The following is a 19,094-nucleotide window of genomic DNA, read 5'->3' as shown; positions in this document are numbered from 1 at the left end:
TAGAGAATCCAGGTATATATTCATTTATACATATTTGACCAACTGATTTTTGACAAAGGTCAAAGACAACTCATTGAAGAAAAATAATCTTCTTAATAAACAGCATGAGAATATTCAGTTATCTATTTAACAAAATAAAATAAAGATAAGACAACTTCACTTATAAATTTATAAAATAAACACAAAATGGATCCTAGACATAAATTTGAAACCTAAAATTATCTTCTAGAAGACACATAAGAGAAAATCTTTGCGATTAACTAAAAACACCAGAACCAAAATCCATATATTTTAAAAATATGGATTAACTGAATTTTGTCAATATTAAGAACTTTTCCTTCCTAAAGACACTATTAGAAAGTGAAAATATAGGGCTGGGTTTGTGGCTCAGCAGTAGAGCGCTCACCTAGCACAGCAGGACCTGGGTTCGATTCTCAGCACCACATAAAAATAAAGGCATTGAGTTGTGTCCTCCTACACCTAAAAAATAAATATTTTTTAAAAAGAGTTAAAAAAAAAAAAAAGAAAGTGAAAATATAGGGCTGTGGCTGGGGCTCAGTGGTAGAGCTCTTTCCTTGCACCTGTGAGGCACTGGGTTCAATCCTTAGCACCATGTAAAAATAAATAAATAAAATGAAGGTAAAAATAAAAAGTGAAAATATAAATCCCAAACTATAAATCACAAACTTGGGGGACTCCAAGATGGCCGTGAATAGAGTGCATCACACCCCGTGTACCGCCACTGCGCAGGTGAATAATGAGTTAGAACGACAAAAAACTATCTTGTTAGGAAGTTACAGCAAAATGGGGGTGCACCGAAACCTAGAGGAAGGATTTCCAGCACCGAGGTCCGGTAATTCAGTCTCAAACACGAGCCAACTGTGCGACCGGAGATCTGGGCTGACTGAACCGCACGGCCCACCCCACGGCTACAGACGGCGGGGCGCCGCCGAGAAGCGACCAGCAAGCAGGGAGAAACGTTGCTGCGGATTCTGTGGAATCCTGCCGGCTGAGCCCTCACTGAGCCCCAGGCTAAGTTCGGGATTTCAGACAGGGAAGGAAGCGGTACAGTTCTATCCCCCACAACAGAAACTCCACCAAGGAAACCAGCGGCCACCATCTTGGAGAGCTGAAGTAACCACCGCCACTCTCCGACAGATTGCAACAATAAAACAGGTGTGTGTTACTCAGCTCAGCTCCCATACAGCAGGGAATTCGCATAAAATCTCTCCTAGGCTTTCCGGGGGAGGGATTATCAGAGCAAGCCTACATAAAGACGTGAGGAAAACTAGAGACACCTGACCTTCAACTCCCCCTCCCATCAGTGGCGAAAGCGAAACCTGTATTGGCAGCACTGGGGGAGGGGCAAGCGGAAAAAATCAAAACAATAGAGTGCCGGGGTTCCCAATAGCCACCCTCCATACCCAACAAACGGCAGGCCCAGAGTACAGTTTGAACTGCCGAGAGGCATCACTCAGGGGAAATCTGGTCTAGCAGGAGAAACCAGGACTAGCAGGAGAAACCAGGGGACTAGAGGCCAGGCCCTCGTGACTGGGCGGCTGGAGACCGCCTGCCCGCCGGTGACAGCCTGCCCGCTGCCCGCGTGACTGGGCGGCTGGAGACCGCCCGCCCACCAGCGACAGCCGGCCCATTGCCCCTTCGACCGGGTGGCTGGAGACTGCACACCCGCCGGCGAGCGGGAGCTGAAACCAACCAGAGACAGTCCAGTCCCACCCCCCCATTCGGACACCCCGGCAAGGAGCCTGGGGCCCGCCATAGCAGAGAGGTGACGTCACTGGAGCTCGGCCTTCGGAATTCCTTCCCAGCGGAATCCACTTAAGCAGGCATAGTCCACCAACACAAAGGAGAGACAACAGAGATATACAAAACCAAAACAAATCTATAGAAGAGAGCAGAAACACAGCAATCAAATAGAGCTGGAAAGTAACGTGAACATCATGAAAAACAAGGGAAAAAAGGAGTACAAACAATGCAGGACAACTTAAATCTACAGGAGGACCTAGAAGCATCAGAAACATGGATAGGGAAAGAGCTCAAGGCATACCTAACTGAGATGGAAAGGAATATTAAAGAAGACATGAGACAGCAAGTCCAAGCAATAAAAGTATATTTTGAAAATGAATTAAACAAATTCAAATGGCAAAGAACGAGCTTTACCAGGAGATAGAGATCTTAAAAAAAATCAAACAGTAATCCTAGAAATGCAGGAAACTATAAACCAAATTAAAAACTCAAACGAGAATATTACAAATAGACTAGATCAAGTAGAAGTCAGAATATCAGATAATGAAGACAAAGTTTATCAACATGAAAAGAATATAGTCAACACAGAAAAGATGCTTAAATCCCACGAGCAATCTATTCAAGAGATATGGGATGTCATAAAAAAACTAAATTTGAGAGTCATCGGGTTAGAAGAAGGCATAGAGATTCAAACCAAAGGAATGGACAACATATTAAATGAAATAATTCTAGAAAACTTCCCAGAGATGAAAGATGGAATGGATTGCCAAATCCTGGAAGCCTACAGGACCCCAAACATTCAAAACTATAATAGACCAACTCCAAGACATATAATTATGAAGATAGCCAACATACAGAACAAGGAGAGAATATTAAAAGCTACGAGAGAAAGGAGGCAGATTACATTCAGGGGTAAACCAATTAGGTTAACAACTGAATTTTCATCACAGACTTTGAAAGCGAGAAGATCCTGGAACAATGTATTTCAAACGCTGAAAAATAATGGATTCCAAACAAGAATACTGTATCCAGCAAAATTAAGCTTCAGATTTGACAATGAAATTAAAATCTTTCATGATAAACAAAAGCTAAAAGAATTCGCAGCCAGAAAACCAGCACTGCAAAGCATTTTGAGCAAAATACTACAAGAAGAGGAATTGAAAAATAGTGCCCAAAACTAACAGAGGGAGGTATCTCAGTAAAGGGGGAGGAAAATAACCAAAAAGTAAAAATTAGCCAAACTAAAATAAATAAATAAATAAACGTGACTGGAAGTACAAATCATATTTCAATTGTAACCTTAAATGTTAATGGCCTAAACTCACCAATCAAGAGACATAGGCTAGTAACCTGGATCAAAAAAACAAATCCAACAATATGCTGCCTTCAGGAGACTCATATGATAGGAAAAGACATACACAGGCTGAAGGTAAAAGGTTGGGAAAAATCATACCACTCACATGACCCTCGGAAGCAAGCAGGAGTAGCCATATTCATATCGAATAAAATCAACTTCAAACCTAAGTTAATCAAAAGGGATAAAGAAGGACACTATATACTGTTAAAAGGAACCATCCACCAACAAGACATAACAATTATCAATTTGTATGCACCAAACAATGGAGCTGCAATGTTCATAAAACAAACTCTCCTCAAGTTCAAGAGTCAAATAGACTACAACACAATAATTATGGGTGACTTCAACACACCGCTCTCGCCATTAGACAGATCCTCTAGACAAAAGCTGAATAAAGAAACTATAGAACTCAATAGCACAATCAATAACCTAGACTTAACCGACATATATAGAATATATCAACCATCATCAAGTGGATACACGTTCTTCTCAGCAGCACATGGATCCTACTCAAAGATAGACCATATATTATGCCATAGGGCAACTCTTAGTAAATATAAAGGTGTGGAGATAATACCATGCATTTTATCTGATCATACTGGAATGAAACTGGAAATCCATGATAAAAGAAGGAAGGAAAAATCCTACATCACATGGAAAATGAACAATATGTTACTGAATGATCAATGGGTTACAGAAGACATAAAGGAGGAGATAAAAAAATTTCTTAGAGACAAATGACAATACAGACACAACATACCGGAATCTATGGGACACAATGAAAGCAGTTTTAAGAGGGAAATTCATTTCTTGGAGTTCTTTCCTCAAAAAAAGAAAAAACCAACAAATAAATGAACTCACACTACACCTCAAAAAACCTAGAAAAGGAAGAGCAAAACAACAGCAAATATAGTAGAAGACAAGAAATAATTAAAATTAGAGCAGAAATCAATGAAATTGAAACAAAAAAAAAACATTGAAAAAATTGATAAAACTAAAAGTTGGTTCTTTGAAAAAATAAATAAGATCAACAGGCCCTTAGCCATGCTAACAAAGAGAAGAAGAGAGAGAACTCAAATTACTAACATACGGGATGAAAAAGGCAATATCACAACAGACACTACAGAAATACAGAAGATAATTAGAAAGTATTTTGAAACCCTATATTCCAATAAAATAGAAGATAGTGAAAATATCGATAAATTTCTTAAGTCATACGATCTGCCCAGATTGAGTCAGGAAGACACACACAATTTAAACAGACCAATAACAAAGGAAGAAATAGAAGAAGCCATCAAAAGACTACCAACCAAAAAAAGCCCTGGACCGGATGGGTATACAGCAGAGTTTTACAAAACCTTCAAAGAAGAACTAATACCAATACTTTTCAAGCTATTTCAAGAAATAGAAAAAGAAGGAGCTCTTCCAAATTCATTCTATGAGGCCAACATCACCCTGATCCCGAAACCAGACAAAGACACTTTAAAGAAAGAAAACTGCAGACCAATATCTCTAATGAACTTGGATGCAAAAATTCTCAATAAAATCCTGGCGAATTGAATACAAAAGCATATCAAAAAAATTGTGCACCATGATCAAGTAGAATTCATCCCTGGGATGCAAGGATGGTTCAATATCCGGAAATCAATAAATGCTATTCACCACATCAATAGACTTAAAGACAAGAACCATATGATCATCTCGATAGATGCAGAAAAAGCATTCGACAAAGTACAGCATCCCTTTATGTTCAAAACACTAGAAAAACTAGGGATAACAGGAACTTACCTCAACATTGTAAAAGCTATATATGCTAAACCTCAGGCTAGCATCATCCTAAATGGAGAAAAACTGAAGGCATTCCCTCTAAAATCTGGAACAAGACAGGGATGCCCTCTATCACCACTTCTATTCAATTTAGTTCTTGAAATACTAGCCAGAGCAATTAGACAGACAAAAGAAATTAAAGGCATAAAAATAGGAAAAGAAAAACTTAAATTATCACTATTTGCATATGACATGATAATATATTTAACAGACCCAAAAGGGTCTACAAAGAAACTGCTAGAGTTAATAAATGAATTCAGCAAAGTGGCAGGATATAAAATCAACACGCATAAATCAAAGGCATTCCTGTATATCAGCAACAAAACTTCTGAAATGGAAATGAGGAAAACCACTCCATTCACAATATCCTCAAAGAAAATAAGATACTTGGGAATCAACCTAACAAAAGAGATGAAAGATTTATACAATGAAAACTACAGAACCTTAAAGAGAGAGATAGAAGAAGATCTTAGAAGATGGAAAAATGTACCCTGTTCATGGATAGGCAGAACTAAAATCATCAAAATGGCGATATTACCCAAAGTTCTCTACAGGTTTAATGCGATGCCAATCAAAATCCCAACGGCATTTCTTGTAGAAATAGATAAAGCAATCATGAAATTCATATGGAAAAACAAAAGACCCAGAATAGCAAAAACAATTCTAAGCAGGAAGTGTGAATCAGGCGGTATAGCGATACCAGAGTTCAAACTGTACTACAGAGCAATAGTAACAAAAACAGCATGGTACTGGTACCAAAACAGGCGGGTGGACCAATGGTACAGAATAGAGGACACAGAAACCAATCCACAAAATTACAACTTTCTTATATTTGATAAAGGGGCTAAAAGCATGCAATGGAGGAAGGATAGCATCTTCAACAAATGTTGCTGGGAAAATTGGAAATCCATATGCAACAAAATGAAACTGAATCCCTTTCTCTCGCCATGCACAAAAGTTAACTCAAAATGGATCAAGGAGCTAGATATCAAATCAGAGACACTGTGTCTGATAGAAGAAAAAGTTGGCTACGATCTACATACTGTGGGGTCGGGCTCCAAATTCCTCAATAGGATGCCCATAGCCCAAGAGTTAATAACAAGAATAAACAAATGGGACTTACTTAAACTAAAAAGTTTTTTCTCAGCAAGAGAAACAATAAGAGGTAAATAGAGAGCCTACATCCTGGGAACAAATTTTTACCCCTCACACTTCAGATAGAGCCCTAATATCCAGAATATACAAAGAACTCAAAAAATTAAACAATAAGATAACAAATAACCCAATCAACAAATGGGCCAAGGACCTGAACAGACACTTCACAGAGGAGGACATACAGTCAATCAACAAGTACATGAAAAAATGCTCACCATCTCTAGCAGTCAGAGAAATGCAAATCAAAACCACCCTAAGATACCATCTCACTCCAGTAAGATTGGCAGCCATTATGAAGTCAAACAACAACAAGTGCTGGCGAGGATGTGGGGAAAAGGGTACACTTGTACATTGCTGGTGGGACTGCAAATTGGTGAGGCCAATTTGGAAAGCAGTATGGAGATTCCTGGGAAAGCTGGGAATGGATCCACCATTTGACCCAGCTATCGCCCTTCTCGGACTATTCCCTGAGGATCTTAAAAGAGCGTACTATAGGGATACTGCCACATCAATGATCATAGCGGCACAATTCACAATAGCTAGACTGTGGAACCAACCTAGATGCCCTTCAATAGATGAATGCATAAAAAAATGTGGCATCTATACACAATGGAGTATTATGCAGCACGAAAAAATGACAAAATCATAGAATTTGCAGGGAAATGGATGGCATTAGAGCAGATTATGCTAAGGGAAGCTAGCCAATCCTTAAAAAACAAATGCCAAATGTCTTCTTTGATATAAAGAGAGCAACTAAGAACAGAACAGGGAGGAAGAGCATGAGGAAAAGATTAACATTAAACAAAGACGAGTGGGGGGAGAGAAAGGGAGAGAGAAGGGAAAGCATATGGAAATGGTAGGAGACCCTCAATGTTACACAAAATTACATATAAGAGGTTGTGAGGAGAAAGGGGCGGGGAAACAAGGGAGAGAATTGAACAACAGCAGATGAGGTAGAGAGGGAAGATGGGAGGGGAGGGGAGGGGGGATAGTAGGGGATAGGAAAGGTAGCAGAATACAACAGTCACTAATATGGCATTATGTAAAAATGTGAGTGTGTAACCGATGTGATTCTGCAATTTGTATTTGGGGTAAAAATGGGAGTTCATAACCCAATTGAGTCAAATGTATGAAAGATGATATGTCATGAGCTCTGTAATGTTTTGAACAACCAATAAAAAAAATTAAAAGAAAATCACAAACTTGGAGAAATCACATATGTGATAAAGGACTTATATCCAGGATATATTAGGAACTCTCAAAATTCGCAAAGAAAATAACCAACAGAACAAAAAGATGACCTGTGAAATGGCAAAAATATCTGATAAATAGTTACTCTCCAAAATATATAAGGAACTTCAAAAACTCAGTAGAAACTAATTCAATTTTAAAATGGGTTAAAGACTTGAATTAACACTTCTTCAGAAAAGACTTAAAGATGGCCAACAGGTGTATGAAAAAATACTCAGTGTCACTAATCATTAGGAAAATAGATCAAAGCCACAATGAGAGATCAGTTCCCTCTTGTCAGGAAGGCGCTTTCCAAAACAACAGGAGAGAAGTGTTGGAGAAGATGGAGAAAATGGAGCCCTTCCACACTGTTTGTAGGAATTCAAAATTGGTGTACCACTGTGGAAAACAAAATGTGGTTCCTTCAAAAAAATTAAATCTAGAACTGCCGAATGATCCAGAAACCTACTTCTGAATATTTGTCCAAAAGAGTTGAAATTAGGATATCAAACAGATATTAACAGTCCTATGTTCACTATTATTCACAGTAATCAAGGTAAATGTCCACCTACAGATGAATGGATAAGGAAAGTACCATAAAACTATGCAGTGGAATGCCAATTCAGCATTTAAAAAGGAGGGAATTCTGCAAGATGCACCAAGAGACCTGGAGGACATGCTACTAAGGGAAATGAGCCAGTCACAGAAAGGCAAAGCCTGCATAATTCTACTTATATGAGGAATCTAAAATATAGATGGTCCCCAATTTATGATGGTTCAGTAATGATTTTTTACTTTAAGTTGGTGCAACAGTGATATGTATTCAGAAGAAACTGCACTTTGAATTTTGAATTGTGATTTTTTTCTCCAGTCTAGCAATATGTGGTATATTTGTGACATTGGGCAGTGGCAGTGAGTCACTGTTCCCAGTCATCCCTGAGATCAGAAGGGGAAACAATGCACTCTAACATACTGTGTTGCTAAGCCAGGCTGTTCAGTAGGTTAGGTACAATACAGTATTTTTTACTTACCATACTTATCCTTGGGCTTACAATGGGTTTATCAGGATGTAATCTCATAGTAAATCAAGGAACATCTGTAGTCAGACTGAGAATTAAAGAGTAGAATGTTTGTCAGATATGAAGGGGAGAGGAAATGGAAAGTTACAAATTAACAGGCATCAAGTTTTAGTCAAGGAAGATTATTAAAGTCTAGCAATCTGCTGTACAATGTCATACTTACAGTCAACAATAATGAATGTTTAAAAATTTGTTGAGAGGAGATCTTGAGCTACGTACTCTCACCAAATAAAATAAAACATCTTTAAAAGAACTCTCAGAACTCAATAATAAGAAAACAAACACTCCAAGTTTAAAATGGGTCAAAGAATTGAACAGACATTTCACCAAAAAAAGATTTACAAATTATGCACTTAAAAAGATGCACAAGATAATGGATCATTAGCCAAGTGCAAATTAAACCTGCAATGAGATACCTCTGTTATAATATCATCTAAAATTAAAAAGACTGCAGGTGGGAGTTTAAAGGGTACAACTGTAGTAGAAACAGTTTGACAGTTTCTTACAAAGTTAGTAAACATGCAGGGACCATATGATCCAGCCATTCTACTCCTGAGTATTTATCCAAGATAAATGGAGGCATGAGACTTATGCAAGAATATTCATGGCAGCTTCATATGTTGCCAAAAGTATGTACATGGGGAAGGGGGTTGTCTATCAGCAGGTTAGTGAATAAACAAATTGTGGTATAAACGTACAATGGAATACATTTCAGTAATGGAAAAAAATGAACTCTTCTTGATAATGTAAAAACATATATGATTCTCAAAATGATCATGCTTGTAAAAGAAATCAGATAAAAAGAGCACATACTGCATTGTTCCATTTATAATAAAGTCCAGAACATCTAAAGTAATTCATAGAAACAGAGAGCAGATTACTGGCTACCTGATGATGGATTAGGTGAACAGGTATAAAGGGACAAGATGTGGGGATGAAGAGATGACAAAAGGCATGAGGTACATCTGGGAGGGTGGAAATGTTTATTATTTGTATGGTGGAATGGGGTTTTGAAGGCGTAATTTATGTCAGAACACACCAAATTGTATATTGAAATATGTGTGATTTATTATATGGAAATTATACATCAATACAGCAGCAAAAGAAAGTATTAGAACCCCCCCCCAAAAAAAAAGAAAGAAAAGAGAAAGAAATACTGGTAACAGCCAGTAAAAGCATTATAGTAAAGACTTGTGATGCACATAGGCAAGGAGCCTAGAGGAGGCTCTGGTAAAGAGGTATCTAGGAAAGGGAGACTCCACACTCAACTGGTGCAGTTAAGAGAATGGAAACACCCACAGATTTTATAAAGGCATATTATTCAAGAAAAACAAAAGGCAATTATAAACTCCAGGCAGGAAAAAAAAAACAACTAAAAATCCATATGTTTCAAATAGGAAACCAAATTAAAATTTCATGTGATTTTTTAAGAGTTGATGGAAATTTTTAAAATAGAATCTATTTACCCTTGATACTAGAACTCTTCTCCATCAGTGAACCACAGGCCATGATATTGATATTGAACTGTTTTTTGTTTTTGTGGTACTGGAGGTCAAACCCAGGGACCTTGCACATGCTAGGAAAAAGCTCTTAACTCTAGCAAGATATTAAACCTTTACACACACACACACACACACACACACACACACACACACAAAAATACTATAATCTGAGCCTCTACTTGGCCTTGCAGAGAAAAGGTACAGGAAAGCATAGGAATGATAATGTGTTCATTTTTAGTGGCAACACTCACATGAAAATAGGGGTAAATACTCAAGAAATAGGGGTAAACTGGGAGTATAGGTCATTGGAAGAGCACCTGGCTAGCATACGGGAGGCCTAGGGTTTGATCCCCAGCCAGAACTGCAGAAAAAGTACCAAAGCATGTCATGTCAAGTCACAAAGGTAAGTTACTAAAAGAGCAATGTGCTGCTGGGCTGGGGATGTGGCTCAAGCAGTAGCGCGCTCACCTGGCATGCGCAGGGCACTGGGTTTGATCCTCAGCACCACATAAAAGTAAAATAAAGATGTTGTGTCCACCGAAAACTAAAAAAAAATAAATAAATATTAAAAAATTCTCTCTCTCTCTCTTAAAAAAAAAAGAGCAATGTGCTGTTTAAAATTGGAAAGAAGCTTTTATGAGGCATTCATATACATGCACCAAATCCTTACCTTGTCTAACAGTGATTCAGTAAATATCATCTGAGTTTGTTAATCAAGAAATGGGAAAAAGAAAACTAGAGAGGGAAGATGGCGGCGAGGGGAGTGCATTACCCCCGTGTGCTGCTTCACTGTGTGGGAGTATGACAAGTCAGGACGGCTAAAGGATATCTTGTTAGGAATTTCCAGCAATAGTGGGGTGCGCCGGAACCTGGAGGAAGGATTTCCATCGCATGAGGATCGGCTACGGGGACTCAAACGCGAGAGGTTTGTCGCACGGAGGGTAACACTGCTTATTCAGCAAATCGCCCCGCGGCTAGAGTCTGCAACGCGCGCTGGGATAGAGACGCAGGGTTACAGCGCTGCAGCTTCTGCCAGACGCGCAAGCACCGCACTCAGGGCTGAATTCTGGGTTCGAGACGGGGGAAGGAAGCGGTCCATCTCGGTTCTCCACACCGGTCAGACCACAGAGGAGGCCAGCAGCCACCATGTTGGTAAACTGACGTCACCACACCTGTTTTTGACTGACCGCAGCTCATTCAGCCATAGAACAGGTAATTTCAGGCTGCAATTCGCCTGCGGCTTGCAGACAGATTGCTAGGGTTCAGCGCCTGGGGGCTTCTTAAAATCTGATCTTATCGGAGTGAACACGGAGCGCGGGGCGGCCGAGTTCCGGCTCCCGGAACCGTCCCGGAACCGCCCTGGCTCCGGGCTGCGGAGCCTGCGGAGGCTGCTTCTTGGACCCTGCTACTATCAGAGCAAACACCAAGCACCAAGAAGCCGAATTCCAGCTCCCGGAACTGAGCCCGCGGGGACTGCTTCTTGGAGCTTACACTTATAGGAGCTTACACCGAGCACGGAGCGGCCGAGTTCCGGCTCCCGGAACTTCCCTGGACCGGGGCTAGGAGCCCGCGGAAACTGTGTCTCGGTCCGGGTCCTGCTGAGGGCAGGTCAGGACTCACCCACTGCTGGGGTTGCCCGGCAAGGGGAACGAAATGCTGCCATTCGCATAGGATACCAACATGGCAGAGATCTGATGTCAGCAGAAAGCGGTGGAGGAGAGATCTTCATCAATACCAGCGGTGACATAAGCAGTTGGTCTCCTGGTAAGGGGGGTGAGGCTCAGTCACCCGAGTCTCCTCAATTTGTCCTCGAGCCAGAGGGAAGGAGCCGGGCCGCCGCCAGCCCCCGGAGCAGGCCCAGCGGCTCGCCAGCGTGGTGACCGCGTGACCCCAATTGGAGAGGGGGCGGAGCGGAGCCGCCACCCACACCCGCCAGGTGGGCAGACCCACGACCCAGTAGTACATGGGCGTGGTAGGAGGGGCAGGGCAGAGCCGCCCTTCGCGCTTGCAAGGTAAACAGACCTGTGACAGCCTGGCGGGTCAGGCCCAGTGGCCTGCCAGTGTGGTACACACGTCACCCCAACTCGAGTAGGGGCAGAGCAGATCCTTATCCCACGCCCGGATCAGGCCCTGCCGGTGTGGTGGTCACGTGACCCCAATTGGAGTGGGGGTGGAGCGGAACCGCCACCCGTGCCCGCAGGGTGAGCAGACCAGTGATCAACCTGCAGATCAGGCCCAGGGGTCCGCAGGCGTGGTAGGAGGGGCAGGGCAGATCCGCCGCCCGCGCCTTCAAGGTAGGCAGACCTACAACAGACCGGCGGATCAGGCCCAGGAGCCTGCCGGCGGGGTACAAACACCACCCTAATTGGAGTAGTGACAGAGCAGAGTCGCCTCCCTTGCCAGGAACAGACCCAGCATCCTGCAGGCGGGGTAGTCACGACACCCCAATTGGAGTAGGGGCAAAGCAGAGCCTCCACCCGTGCCCGAAAGGTGGGAAGATCTGCGACCGACCAGCGGGACAAGCCCAGTGGCCTGCTGGTACGACAGACACGTCACCCCAATTGGAGTAGGGGCAGAACAGAGCCGCCACCAGCTCCCAGAACAGGCCCAGTGACCTGCCGGCGTGGTAGCCACGACACCCCAATTGGAATAAGGAGAGAGCAGAGCCGCCGCCCGCACCTGCAGGAAAGATACGCAAGCAGTATGAAAAGACAAGGAAAGAAAGGACCACAAGCAATGCAGGTCAACGCAACTTTAGAAGAGGTAACAGCTGCAGCAGATGGAATGTCAGATAAAGAATTCAGGATATACATGCTTCAGATGATCTGGAGTATCAAGGAAGACATTAAACAGCAAAATCAGACAATGAAAGATCACTTCGACAACGAATTACGCAAACAAATCCAGGAAGCAAAGGATCAACTATACAGGGAGATAGAGGTTATAAAAAACAAGCAATCAGAAATCCTAGAAATGCAGGAAGCAATAAACCAACTTAAAAACTCAATGGAGAATACTACCAACAGAGTAGAACACTTAGAAGATAGAACATCAGACAATGAAGACAAAGTATTTCAACTGGAAAAGAACATAGACAGCTCAGCAAGACTGTTAAGAAACCATGAGCAGAACATCCAAGAAATATGGGATAACATTAAGAGACCAAACTTAAGAGTCATTGGGATACAGGAAGGTACAGAGCTCCAAACCAAAGGAATGAGCAGTCTATTCAATGAAATAATACAAGAAAACTTCCCAGACTTGAAGAATGAGACAGAATCCCAAATCCTAGAAGCCTACAGGACGCCGAATGTGCAAAATCATAAGAGATCCACACCTAGACACATTATAATGAAGATGCCCAACATACAGAATAAGGAGAGAATTTTAAAAGCTACAAGAGAAAGGAAGCAGATTACATTTAGGGGCAAGCCAATCAGGATAACAGCTGATCTTTCAACACAGACTCTGAAAGCTAGAAGATCCTGGAATAACATATTTCAAACACTGAAAGATAATGGGTTCCAACCAAGAATTGTGTATCCAGCGAAATTAAGCTTCAGGATGGAGAATGAAATTAAAACCTTCCACGATAAACAAAAGTTTAAAGAATTCGCAGCTAGAAAACCATCTCTTCAAAACATCCTAGCCAAAGTATTACAGGAAGAGGAAATGGAAAATAACAATGAAAACCAACAGTGGGAGGTAGGACAGTAAAGGGGGGGGGAAACAATCAAAGAGGAAAACAAACAATGTTTAGTAACAGAAATAAACAAATATGGCTGGAAGAACAACCCATATCTCAATAATAACCCTAAATGTTAATGGCTTAAACTCACCAATTAAGAGACACAGGCTAGTAGAATGGATCACAAAACAAGACCCAACAATATGCTGCCTACAGGAGACGCATTTGATAGGAAAAGACATACATAGGCTGAAGGTGAAAGGTTGGGAAAAATCATATCACTCATATGGACTTCGGAAACAAGCAGGCGTGTCCATACTCATATCAAATAAAATAGATTTCAAGCCAAAGTTAATCAAAAGAGATAAAGAGGGACACTACATACTGCTTAAGGGAACCATACACCAACAAGACATAACAATCATAAATATTTATGCCCCAAACAATGGTGCAGCTATGTTCGTCAAACAAACTCTTCTCAAGTTCAAGAGTCTAATAGACCACCACACCATAATCATGGGAGACTTCAACACACCTCTCTCGCCACTGGACAGATCTTCCAAACAAAAGTTGAATAAGGAAACTATAGAACTCAATAACACTATTAATAACCTAGACCTAATTGACATATATAGAGTATACCACCCAACATCAAGCAGTTACACTTTTTTCTCAGCAGCACATGGATCCTTCTCAAAAATAGATCATATATTATGTCACAGGGCAACTCTTAGACAATATAAAGGAGTAGAGATATTACCATGCATCTTATCTGATCATAATGGAATGAAACTGAAAATCAACGATAAAAGAAGGAAGGAAAAAGCATACATCAATTGGAGAATGAACAATAGGTTACTGAATGATCAATGGGTTATAGAAGACATCAAGGAGGAAATTAAAAAATTCTTAGAGATAAATGAAAACACAGACACAACATATCGGAATCTATGGGACACATTGAAAGCAGTTCTAAGAGGAAAATTCATTGCTTGGAGTTCATTCCTTAAAAAAAGAAAAAACCAACAAATAAATGATCTCATACTTCATCTCAAAATCCTTGAAAAAGAAGAGCAAAACAACAGCAAAAGAAGTAGAAGGCAAGAAATAATTAAAATCAGAGCTGAAATTAATGAAATCGAAACAAAAGAAACAATTGAAAAAATTGACAAAACTAAAAGTTGGTTCTTTGAAAAAATAAACAAAATCGACAGACCCTTAGCGATGCTAGTGAAGAGAAGAAGAGAGAGAACTCAAATTACTAGCATACGGGATGAAAAAGGCAATATCACAACAGACACTTCAGAAATACAGAAGATAATCAAAAACTATTTTGAATCCTTATACTCCAATAAATTAGAAGATAGTGAAGGCATAGATAAATTTCTTAAGTCATATGATCTGCCCAGATTGAGTCAGGAGGATATAGAAAACCTAAACAGACCAATATCAATTGAGGAGATAGAAGAAACCATAAAAGACTACCAACTAAGAAAAGCCCAGGTCCCGATGGGTATACAGCAGAATTTTACAAAACCTTTAAAGAAGAACTAATACCAATACTTTTCAAGCTACTTCAGGAAATAGAAAAGGAGGGAGAACTTCCAAATTCATTCTATGAGGCCAACATCACCCTGATACCTAAACCAGACAAAGACACTTCAAAGAAAGAAAACTACAGACCAATATCTCTAATGAACCTAGATGCAAAAATCCTCAATAAAATTCTGGCGAATCGGATACAAAAACATATAAAAAAAATTGTACACCATGATCAAGTAGGATTCATCCCTGGGATGCAAGGCTGGTTCAATATACGGAAATCAATAAATGTTATTCACCACATCAATAGACTTAAAAATAAGAACCATATGATCATCTCGATAGATGCGGAAAAAGCATTTGACAAAGTACAGCATCCCTTTATGTTCAAAACTCTAGAAAAACTAGGGATAACAGGAACATACCTCAATATTGTAAAAGCAATCTATGCTAAGCCTCAGGCTAGCATTATTCTGAATGGAGAAAAACTGAAGGCATTCCCTCTAAAATCTGGAACAAGACAGGGATGCCCTCTCTCTCCACTTCTCTTCAACATAGTTCTCGAAACACTGGCCAGAGCAATTAGACAGACGAAAGAAATTAAAGGCATAAAAATAGGAAAAGAAGAAATTAAATTATCACTATTTGCAGATGATATGATTCTATATCTAGCAGACCCAAAAGGCTCTACAAAGAAACTATTAGAGCTAATAAATGAATTCAGCAAAGTGGCAGGATTTAAAATCAACACGCATAAATCAAAGGCATTCCTGTATATCAGCGACAAATCCTCTGAAATGGAAATGAGGACAACCACTCCATTCAAAATATCTTCAAAAAAAATAAAATACTTGGGAATCAACCTAACAAAAGAGGTGAAAGACTTATACAATGAAAACTACAGAACCCTAAAGAGAGAAATAGAAGAAGATCTTAGAAGATGGAAAAATATACCCTGTTCATGGATAGGCAGAACTAACATCATCAAAATGGCGATATTACCAAAAGTTCTCTATAGGTTTAATGCAATGCCAATCAAAATCCCAATGGCATTTCTTGTAGAAATAGAGAAAGCAATCATGAAATTCATATGGAAAAATAAAAGACCCAGAATAGCAAAAACAATGCTAAGCAAGAAGTGTGAATCAGGCGGTATAGCGATACCAGACTTCAAACTATACTACAGAGCAATAGTAACAAAAACAGCATGGTACTGGTACCAAAACAGGCGTGTGGACCAATGGTACAGAATAGAGGACACAGAAACCAATCCACAAAACTACAACTATCTTATATTTGATAAAGGGGCTAAAAGCATGCAATGGAGGAAGGATAGCATCTTCAACAAATGGTGCTGGGAAAACTGGAAATCCATATGCAACAAAATGAAACTGAATCCCTTTCTCTCGCCATGCACAAAAGTGAATTCAAAATGGATCAAGGAACTTGATATCAAATCAGAGACGCGCCGTCTGATAGAAGAAAAAGTTGGCTACGATCTACAGTCGGTGGGGTCGGGCTCCAAATTCCTCAATAGGACACCCATAGCACAAAAGTTAATAACTAGAATCAACAAATGGGACTTACTCAAACTAAGAAGTTTTTTCTCAGCAAAAGAAACAATAAGAGAGGTAAATAGGGAGCCTACATCCTGGGAACAAATCTTTACTCCTCACACTTCAGATAGAGCCCTAATATCCAGAGTATACAAAGAACTCAAAAAATTAGACAATAAGAGAACAAACAACCCAATCAACAAATGGGCCAAGGACCTGAACAGACACTTCACAGAGGAGGACATACAGTCAATCAACAAGTACATGAAAAAATGCTCAACATCTCTAGCTGTCAGAGAAATGCAAATCAAAACCACCCTAAGATACCATCTCACTCCAGTAAGATTGGCAGCCATTAGGAAGTCAAACAACAACAAGTGCTGGCGAGGATGTGGGGAAAAGGGTACACTTGTACATTGCTGGTGGGACTGCAGATTGGTGCAGCCAATTTGGAAAGCAGTATGGAGATTTCTTGGAAAGCTGGGAATGGAGCCACCATTTGACCCAGCTATTCCCCTTCTTGGTCTATTCCCTAAAGACCTAAAAAGAGCATGCTACAGGGACACTGCTACATCGATGTTCATAGCAGCACAGTTCACAATAGCAAGACTGTGGAACCAACCTAGATGCCCTTCAATAGACGAATGGATAAAAAAAATGTGGCATTTATACACAATGGAGTATTACTCTGCATTAAAAAATGACAAAATCATAGAATTTACAGGGAAATGGATGGCATTAGAGCAGATTATGCTAAATGAAGCTAGCCAATCCCTAAAAAACAAATGCCAAATGTCTTCTTTGATATAAGGAAAGTAACTAAGAACAGAGTAGGGACGAAGAACAGGAGAAGAAGATTAACATTTAACAGGGATGAGAGGTGGGAGGGAAAGGGAGAGAGAAGGTAAATTGCACGGTAATGGAAGGAGACCCTCAGGGTTATACAGTGGAGGGGGTAGAGAGAGAGGAGGGGAGGGGAGGGGAGAGGTGGGGAGGGGGGAGGGTGGATGATGGGAAAGGCAGCGGAGCACAACAGACACTAGTATGGCAATTTGTAAATCAATGGATGTGTAACTGATGTGAATCTGCAATCTGTGTATGGGGTGAAGGTGGGAGTTCATAACCCACTAGAATCAAAGTGTGGAATATGATATGTCAAGAAATTTGTAATGTTTTGAACAACCCACAATAAAAAATTAAAATAAAAAAAAAAAAAAAAAAAAGAAATGGAAGAGTAATAGGCTGTGGTTGTAGCTCCATGGTCGAGCGTTTGCCTATAATGTGTGAGGCACTGGGTTCCATCCTCAGCACCACATAAAATAAATAAAGGCATTGTGTCCATATACAACTAAGAAAATTTTTTAAAAAAGAAATGGAAGAATAAGTATAATGTTTAGAGTGAAAGTTGTGACCATGAGAGGCACAAAACCCAGAAATAAAGAAGTAGCCTCTGGGGTGGGGGCTTAAGGACAGGAAGGGACCCAGGAATCCACAGCTTATGGTTGCAAATCCTTGCAGCCTGGTGAGACGCTACCATATGCACACATAACCTTGAGGACAATTAAAATCATCACGGGATGACTGCTCAGATCACCTAACTCCAGTAACCAAGGCCATCCAGGGGAATCTGAAATTTGATGACTCTTGGAGACAGTGCTGTTGCCATTTGCAAGAAGACCACATTCATCACACTTGGCCCAAGACAGACTAAGAGTTCTGGCCACGTACAGCTTCTCATGCCCTCCATTAACCACAGCAGAGACACCCTTGAAGGCCCAGAGGTAATTTCCCCTCTGGTGTTGTGCCCCTTTGCACACTTACGTTTGTATCCTAAATTTTGCCTCAACTTCAGGTGCTCACAGAGGCGTGTGCTTATTTCCACATTATGTGGGCATTGCAGGCACCCTCTGTGGGCTTCCCCACCTCCCGCCTCCCTGACCTTTGCAACCAGACATTTAGCAGAGAGCCCTCTCTGCATCTTGCCTCCAGGCTGCAGGCCAGCCTCTCTGCATCCACAGCCCACAGTTTTTGCAGTGTTGTTCCCTCACCAGCACACTACACCTGGGCCTTCCCCTGCCTTGCATCTGGGAATTAGAGTGCCTCCCAGTCTAGCTACATGCCATTTAAGTTGTGGAGGGACATCCGGTTCTTGACACTGAGATCAAATTTCCATACATCAAGTGGAATCATGGGTTGGGTTTGGTTTTGTTTTGGGGGGTTATTCCTTGTTTGTTTTGTGATGGAACCCAGGGCCTCGCACACACTGGGCAAGTGCTCTACGACTGAGCTCCCCGCTCTGCCCTGTATTTTTTTCATTGTTAAAAAAATATCATACAAATAAAATGAACAAAATCTCAGTAGTTCTTAAACATCTGAGATGAAGCAACTGTGAGG

The 19,094-nt window shown here is 40.8% G+C and overlaps 1 protein-coding gene across 3 annotated transcripts in view; it reads left to right on the top strand.

The window, feature by feature from the left end:
- The window catches only part of Cfap221 (cilia and flagella associated protein 221), a 110,723-nt gene that overhangs the window by 67,967 nt on the left and 23,662 nt on the right, over positions 1–19,094 (top strand). The window lies entirely within an intron of this gene.

The sequence above is a fragment of the Marmota monax genome, unplaced genomic scaffold, assembly GCF_021218885.2.
Source record: "Marmota monax isolate L192 unplaced genomic scaffold, Marmota_monax_Labrador192_F-V1.1 WCK01_AAM20220418_F8-fsc00121, whole genome shotgun sequence".
Classification (NCBI taxonomy): Eukaryota; Metazoa; Chordata; class Mammalia; order Rodentia; family Sciuridae; genus Marmota; species Marmota monax.
This window is presented reverse-complemented; position numbering and strand designations above follow the sequence as displayed.